Raw genomic sequence first — 9586 nt, forward strand, 5'->3', positions numbered from 1 at the left:
GAAGGGAGTGGCGATCGAACTAGTTTTTTCGCTTAAATATTTTAGGTTGCTGCTTTAGGGATCTGGAACGAGGGAGCGGTGGTGGCGGAGGAGCAACGCGGTCGTTAAAAATGCAATTGTGCAACACTTGTTGGTGTAATCTTTTTTAAGTATTCATAAATGCGCTCCTCTGGATGTGCCTGTCTGTCTTCCTGTTTATTTAGTCTGTCTCTGCCCGCCATGTTGGTCAGTTAATTACATACTTATCCGACGCCAACACATGCCTTACTTTATTCTCTCTCTCTCTCTCTTTCTCTCCCCTCTCTCGGTCTTTTCTCCATCTTCCTCTTTTTCTTCTCTTTTCTCCATCTCCCTCTTTCTCTTCCCTTTCCTCCTTCTTCCCTTCCTCTCCTTCTCATCTTCTCCCTCTTCTCTTCTTCTCCCCCCCCCCCCATTCCCTCTCCTCCCCATCCATCCCCCTCATCATGACCAACATCAAAGTCAGCCTTTTGCAATTTCAGCAATGACTTCACTCTGACGACAGGAATTTGGCCATATCTTGCAGCTTGCATAAAAGTCAGCGGGGGAGGGGGAGGGGGAGGGGGAGGGGGTGCAGGCGACGGTGCTGGAAGAAGGGGGTAGAGGGGGGGGGAGGAGGAGGTGGAACGAACGGAGAAGGAAGAAGAGAGAATAAAACCATAACTTAATGTTGCATGGTGTGCATGTGTCCCTTTCGTGGTCGTGTCCATGTACTTGTGTGTAGACATGCGTGTGTGTACAGACCCGTACGTATGCGTCAACATGTATATTTACGTGTATCTCTGGAAGTCATGTGGTTTTGGGAAATATACCTGGCCTGCTATCGTGGGGGTTATTTTTCTAGGCAACAACCTTTTATCTCATTCTTTCAGTTGTAGGTACATGAGACTCAAGTTCGTAAACAGATATGATAACCACGTAACGAAGAAAAAAAAAAAAAAAAAAAAAAAAAAAAAACAAGGATAAAAGTTTCCTAAATTAGTTCTTCCGTTCTATGGGTACGAGGTCAACGTTCTTTAAGATTAAAGATAAAAAGCGCCTTAGTTGACCCCCTTCGGTAGACGCTTTTCATTTGACTCTTAAGCAGCCTTTTAAGAGCCAGGTGACGTGTCTCAAGACGCTTATGACGGAGGACTCGACCCTCTCCCGATTCGCCTTCGTCTTTTCCCTATCTTCGTTTTTTTTTTTTTTATCGTCGTCTTTTCTTCCTCTTTCTTCGTCGTCGTATTGTTTGTCTTCTTCGTTGTCGTCTTCAGTTGTTTTCATCCCCTTCGCTTTCTTTATATTATTGCTGCTACGAATTTCATCATCATTTTATCATTATCATCTTTTTATTATAATTTTCTTTTTATTAGTATTCGTTTACTTTCATTTTTTCTCTTTCCATCTTCTCATCCTACCTCCCTTCCCTTCTTCAAACCCCTCCTTTTTCTACTCCCCTTCCTTTCTCTTTTCCCACTTACCACCTTCCCCACCACCCTCATTTTATCCACCTATCTCTCCTTCCAATCCAACAGTCTCTCCACTCCACCCCTCACGACCCCCCCCCCCCCCCCTGTGCCATTTCCCCATCCCATTGTGACAATAATCCACCTTTAAGCGAGGAGACTCGATCCCCGTAACAACGCTAATGACCTCCTCCTCCGACCTCGGGAAATTTCATGAGGCCTACACACAATGCTCTTTCTCTTAAGGACCGGTTCTAGAAGTCTTTGGGTGAAACCTTCTCTCTCTGTTTCTCTCTCTTTCTCTCTTTCTCTCTCTCTCTCTCTCTCTCTCTCTCTCTCTCTCTCTCTCTCTCTCTCTCTCTCTCTCTCTCTTTCTCTCTCTCTCTCTCCTCTAGGTGAGATTTCCGTTCTCTTTCTCTCTTATTTTATTTTCATTCTCTCACTTCTCATTGTAAAATTCCCTCTCTCCGTCTGTCTCCTTCAGACCAAGATGAACTTTCCCAATTCTTTCTATCTATCATTTTCTATATTCCTTCCTTTCTCTCACCATTACCAGGGTGAAATCCCCTTAACATGTTATTATCTCTTCTATTGTCTACCGTTTGTCAAGGCCACCTTCCTTCCATCCCCTAACATCATTAAGTATTATCTTGTGTTCATCGTTCCCTATCTTTTCTTTCTTTTTCTCTTTTTTCATTTGCCAATCTCTCTTTATCAGTTCTCTTTTTTCTCTCTTTTTTGTCTGCTTATCATCTTTGTCCTTGGTTCTTGGCCTCTGTGCTTCTGCCTCTTCTCCTTCTCTCCCTCACTTTTCCTATTCCACTATCTCTGCCTCTCCTTCTCTCTATCCCGTTCCTGTCGGCCTCTTCTCTCCATCCCTTTCCCTCTCCCATTGTCTCTGCCTCTCCTCTCTCTCTTTCTTTTGCCTCTATCCTTCCTTCTATCTCCCTCTCCCATCTATTACTCTTTTGCTTCTCTCTCTCCACTCCTTTCCCCTTTATTTCTCTCACATAATTATTATCTTTACCGTAAATACTACTACTACTACTAGTAGTAGTAGTAGTAGTAATAATAACAATAACAATAATAATAGCAAAAATAGGAGGTAAAAATAACAATTATCATTATACTTATCCTTATTATCATTTAACCACACTAATAACAAAATAGTAGTCAAAACAATAACACCAACAGTAATTACAATGATGTTGAAAGAACAAAACAATACCAACAACAACAACAGGCCCTCTGTTATCGCCCAAGGGATACACCTTAACCAACCCAAAATACTTCCCTCGCTACGTGGGTGTCGCTGTCAAACATGGTCGAGTAATGAGCAATGAAGGATAATGAATAAAGACGGGAAGAGGAGAGAGATGGTGTGGAATGAGGGGTATGAAGTGGAAGGAGTTGAAAAAGCGAAAAGGAAGAGAGAAGGAAAGATGACAGACGAACAGGTAGATGGTTAGATAGTTACAGAAGCATAGAGAGAGAAACATCGTCAACTACCAATTAATATTAGCACATTCTCTCTTTTCTTTTCTCTTTTCTCTTCTCTTCTCTCCTCTCCTCTCTCTCCAAAGACTTTTTTTTTCTCGCCTTCCCCCAAAGGAGAGGGAAAACAGTATGACCAACAAAGTTTACGCAAGGGGGCGAAAGCGTGGCCGAAGGTAAACAAGAAACAAGTACATGTCGAGGTAACTGTTCTACTTTTTTTGTGACGGACGGTTGTGACATACAAAATCCCTTATAAACCATAAACACTGATATCAGAGATAGATAGATAAGGATATAGTAGTAACATATAGACAGATTGATGGGTAAGGGTTACAAAGCAAATTAAATGTGTAGAAAGAGAGAGAGAAAGACTGAGTGAGTTGTATATGTCAGAGAGAATGATACTTTTTTTTTTCCAAAACGAAGCTACTGAACCAACCAACCTAACAGACATTATTTTAATGCCACAAAAAAATCAATTCAAAACCAAGCTTACATGGCCACCGGAATGCCCCATCTCCTTCTCCTCCCCCTTCTCCTCCCCCCCATTCTAAAACAACTTTCCCCCTCTCTCCCATTTTTATCATTATCATCCCCCAAACAAAAGAAGCTTCACGACCGCACATCACCCGTTTCCACCCCCCCCCCCCCAAAAAAAAAAAAAAAAAAAATCGCACTCATCGACGCACCCTTCTGAGAAGTTTATGTAAGCCTACAATAGCGCTGTAACACGATCGGATATATAGGCCTATCTATTTCTAAGAAGACTCGTGCAGCAGCTACGCCCGGTTATAATTTCAACTGGTCTCGAATGCCAATGAGATTAGGCCTATTTCCTTACTTCTATATTCATCTATTTATCATTGATTTTACATGTATCGCTATATTGTTTTTTGTTGTCGGTATCATGATTATTATCATTCACTTTGAGTCATCATCATTGATGGTATTATCATAGCTATTATATTTTCACCGCCATATTGGTATCACAATATATTTTCGTTATCATTATTACAATAATCATTGCTGGTATTATTATTAGCACCATGAACACTATACTATTATTAGTAATAATATTACTTTCGTTAAACTGATATAGTTATATCGTCTTTTCTTCGTTATCATTATTACAACCATTATCATTGCTAGTATTATTGTTATCATTAAATTCCATCGCTATGCTGGTATCATTTTCATTATCACTATTACAAAAGTTAGTATCACTATCATTTAACTTTGTATACCAATATTACTAAACTGTCTTCGTTGTCACTATTACATTCATTATCATTGCTAGTAATTTCGTTATTATTATCCCCTCCATTGCAACAATCACTGAGCAAGAGCAACAGAGCAATAATTTCATCAATATCCAGGATTGTTATCATTATCATTTTCAACACTGTGCTACTATTAGTACATCGTTGCTTTTGTTATGACGATTGCAGCCATAATCACTGCCAGTATCATTATCCTCATTTTCATTGCTATTATTGATCATTAGACCAATAGAGAAATTAATACCAATAGTCTTATCAATGTCACTGATGTTGCTGCTATTACTGTTATGGGGCGTGGGAAAAAAACTATCCATATATATATATTTACACGTACCATTTACGTAGTTAGTAATCACTTTTGAAGAAAACAAAAACAGAGAACTGACTGTCATTTCACAGTTGAATGGATGAGTCACTTTGTAGGTTACTATATTACAATGATAAACACAAAATAACTGGATGACTTAAAAGCCACTGATAGTCTAAACTATAATCAACTTTACCTTACGAGAATTTCCCAATAGGCCGAACGTTACACTGGAAACTATTCAATTAAATATGACGGGTTTATTCTCATCCCAAACTTTCGTATTTAGTCTAACGCATTTCGAGCTGGTCGCCGCTGGCCAGTGCACGCAGCTGTGAAGAATTAACCAAAACAAAATACGATAACGAAAAGACGTGATTAAAAAAAAAATAAATAAATAAAAACAGGAAGACAAAGAATAGTGAAAAACGGCGACGAAGAAAGATAATAATAATGAGGAGAAAGAGAGAAAGGTAGAGATACAAATTAACACACGCAAATTAATTGAAACCCCAGCAATGAAAAAAAGCGCATATTTACCCTGAGGTGAAGTGGTTTTGCGAGTTAATATCATTGGCCCACTTTCCCTCCCAGACATCACAGCTCGCGGGCATCACGCAATGTGTCTGCGCTATCAATATGGCGCTCGCACTACTCGTATTCTCAAACTGGACTTCCTGTTATACTTTCGAGAAGGACCGAGAAGCGGAGAATAAAACAAACATAAATAGGAGATTATGTTTAAAAGAAACACACGCATGCACACACACTCCCCCCACCCCTCACACACACACACAAACACACATACACAAACATACACACACACACACACACACACACACACACACACACACACACACACACACACACACACATCCTCGAATAATATATATATATATGTATATATACATATATATATATATATATATATATATATATTTACACATACATATATATATATATATTTACACATACATACATATATATATTAAGGCGTGCTCTTTCACTCTGCCTCTGCCTCTCCTTCTCTCCTTCTCCTCTTCCTCTTTCTCCCTTTCCCTCTCCCTCTTTCTCCTCCTATCCCTCTCTCCTCTCCATTGTGCCGATCAGCTGGCGGCACAGTGTTGCCATTTAAGCTTCCCCGGCGACAAAACCACTATGGATAATGCAATTCTTGAGTCGTTCGTGTGTGTCTCGGTATCCGGTATGTAATCCTGTATTACAACACATTATTGACCGGGAAATTTTGACGCAATTACCAGTCTCGTTCGTGCATTGCAAACTCGTATTGACAACGAAAGAAAAAATACGATTTTCAAGATTTTTGAAAAAGAAAAGAAAAATATGTTAAGGGTAAGCACGTAGCCCCCTACTTCTCGCCTTTTAGGATTTATTTTAAGCATGTAACCCCTTTTCGGTCGGTCAGATACGCATGGCGACATAGCATGAACTGGGGTGTAAAAATGGAAAGTTAAAAAAGTGCTCTCTCTCTCTCTCTCTCTCTCTCTCTCTCTCTCTCTCTCTCTCTCTCTCTCTCTCTCTCTCTCTCTCTCTCTCTCTCTCTCTCTCTCTCTCTCTCCAAACACGTTAAATGCCATCCACTGTTCACTTTCAGAAAGCTGATACAGTCACGTCCACCTGGGTACACTTTTTATTTTCTGGGAATAACAAACTTCTTCACTTCATTTAGCTCGCAATTTCAGGAAAACCACAACAGAAAGCAAAAGAAAACGTCAGAGTTATTTTAAACTATCTACATAACATTTATGAATATAAACCCAAAACATAATAAAAATAATAAAAATAACAATAACAATAATGATGATGATAATAATAATAATAATAATAATAATAATAATAATAATAATAATAAAAATAGCAATAATAATAGCAATAATAACTAAAACTATAATAATAATATTTATGATTATTATCATTATCATTATCATTACCATTATCATTATTATTATTGTTGTTGTTGTTGTCATTATCATTATTATTATTATTATCATTATCATTATTATTATCATCATCATCATTATTATCATTATTCTTATTATCATTATCATTATCATTACCATTACCATTATCATTATTATAATTATTATTGTTGTTGTCATTATCATTATTATTATTATTATTATTATTATTATTATTATTATTATTATTATTATCATCATTATAATTATTATCATCATCATTATATAAACAATTAAGCATACTATTCAAACTATGAAAATCATCTCACTCTGTGAATTGCTCGAGTGTGAGTGGGCGGGCGAAAATGGGCGTGGGAGGAACAATCACGCCCACGGTTAATTGGATCTCCTGTTCACGTGTGGTGCGAGATTTTTTTCTTTTTTCTTTCTTTGTTTTTTTAGGAAGTTAATGGAGCGTAAAACCTTCTAAACTTCAATGTCGACGAGTGGTTTTCCCGTTTGCGACGACAGAAAACGGCGAATGGAATGAAGGGAGACTATAGTATTTTTAACAATTTGATTTATTTATTTACTTTATTTTATTTATTTGCTTATACGTTTATTTTTTTACTTGTTTATTTATCTGTTAATTTAATTATTATAATTTATGTCTGTTAAAATACAAAATAAACATATGATAGATGTTTTTGAATAATATTAATAATATGCATACTAATGCTACAAAATCTACATGGAAATATTCAATCAAAAAGATGAGTATATTTTTTGTATCTCAGATTTCATGGCTTTCCATTCTCTCTCTCTCTCTCTCTCTCTCTCTCTCTCTCTCTCTCTCTCTCTCTCTCTCTCTCTCTCTCTCTCTCTCTCTCTCTCTCTCTCTCTCTCTCTCTCTCTAGTGAAATATAATTACATATACCAACGCATACCATATGAAAACTAGAGCAAGGGAACACTCACCAGTTATGTTCAAGGTAAATTCGCCATTCTTGAAAGCCTGGAAGAAAAATAAATAAATAAATAAATATAGAAAATCATTTCGACATTCATAGTTGCAGAAAGTCGTGCATCACAAATTTCACAAATTACACTCAGTTATAACATTTCTCTACCCAAAAAATAGTCAAAAGTATAATTTCAAAACGAAAAAAAAAAAAAAAAAATACGTGTTTCTGATTGGACTTAAAAAAAAAGAAAACGCGTCAGACTCGGACAGATTTAGAGGGGACACTTAGGTAATCTAATTGATAGTCGATGACTTGTCACCTTTTACCACAACTGACTCCTTATCAAATATTTTCAGTCATGTCCGTCTATAGTAAAACAAAACCAAGGTTCATTAAGGTTCAATTATGCGTTACAATTTTGCGTGAATGTATAATTACAGCTCATTAAAATAAATAATTGTAAAATTACAATAACCAAGTCAGACTTAGCCAACTACGATTTCTTAGCATTAAGGTTAATTATTTGTAAACACTCTCGTTCTTCCAGTTACAGCAACGTCATCACCATAACCTCATGTATTTCTATTCATCACAAGAACAATCGCCAAAAAAATGAATAAACATGAATAAATAAATATTAACCAACTCCACTTTTCCTCATACTTTCAAACACGACCCCCCCCCTCTCTCTCTCCCCCCCACCCCCACCCCCTTCACAAAAACTGACCAATGACATTCGAAGTGACGACATAGGCCCCTTTCTGACGTCACTCGATACGTCATCATTACGTCATTTAAAACGAGTCTCGTATTGTTTTCAGCTGTCTCGAGGTCTCCTAAGAGAGAACGTGTATAAAACATGCGTGGATATATGTAAACAACCCGGTTCATGGACGGAAGAAGATGAATGAGATGCATTAATTAGCGGATTCATTCATACATTCCTTTCTCTCTCTCTCTCTCTCTCTCTCTCTCTCTCTCTCTCTCTCTCTCTCTCTCTCTCTCTCTCTCTCTCTCTCTCTCTCTCTCTCTCTCTCTCGCTCCCTCCCCTCTCTCTCTTTTTCTTGCCGTCGAGTTTGAACATAATACTTTTTTTTTCCATTTTCGTAAAAGTAGGTCGAAGACATGCGCGCTTCCAGGCATTCTAAGAACTGTAATTAAACCTCCTTATTTTGAAGCATAAACCATCGGACATTCGGTTTTGTGAAATTGCCGGCATAATTGGACCTCCGACCGGCACTCTCTTGCTTGCTGTGCTTTTTTTTTTTATCACATTCCTTCTTCTCTGCTCTTTTATCTTCCTCTCCTGTATTTTTCCTTCCCTTTACTTTCTTTTATTACTTTTCTTTTCTTTTCTTCATTTCTAACTTGCTCTTTCTGTCTCTCACTCTCACCCAATTCGTTGTCTTCTTTTTTTTCTTCTTCCTTCCCTCCCTTGTCTCCCCATTTCCCCCTTTCCATCCGCCTTTCTCTCATTTCCTCCTCCTCCTCTTCCCCCCTTCGCCTTTGTCCCCTCCTGAAATTGCTTCACTTAGGAGAAAACGGCGCTGACTCTCGAGGGTCAACATACCCACGAAGGGGTTAGCCGCGCGTGCAATTCGCCCTCGGGAAAATCGCCCTTATTGCGGATCTAATTACGGACTATTATCTCATCCCCCGAACATGCATTGCCCACTTCGACAGACTCCGCCACGCCACAATCGACCTTAAACCGCGGGGGAATTAGAGTCGAGATCCTCCTGGTCTCACCCCCCCTCCACCCCCCACCCCGCAAATTAGGAGCAGTCACGTGACGTTTAAGTATGTGAGGAAGTATTCAAGACTGAGTAACGAGTTTAAAGTCTTAATTAGACGGCAATTAGTGGCGCAGAAGAGCAACTCGGGGGGGGGGGGGGACTTAAAACCTGCAGCTGATTGAGGTTTCTTCGTTTTCTTTCATCTTCCTAATAAAAAAGAATGTTACTTCGCTACCACTCAATCTCTCTCTCTCTCTCAGTCATCTCCCTCCATCTCACTCTCTCATCCCTTCCCCTCTCTCTCTCTCTATCTCTCCTCTCTCTAAAACTCTCGTCTCTTCTTCCATTCTCTCTCTCATCTCTCTCCCCCTCTCTCTCTTTTCGTGCTCTTCTCTTCCCCTTTCCCCCCCCATCCC

The sequence above is a fragment of the Penaeus chinensis genome, chromosome 39 (genome assembly GCF_019202785.1).
Source record: "Penaeus chinensis breed Huanghai No. 1 chromosome 39, ASM1920278v2, whole genome shotgun sequence".
In the NCBI taxonomy this organism is placed as follows: domain Eukaryota; kingdom Metazoa; phylum Arthropoda; class Malacostraca; order Decapoda; family Penaeidae; genus Penaeus; species Penaeus chinensis.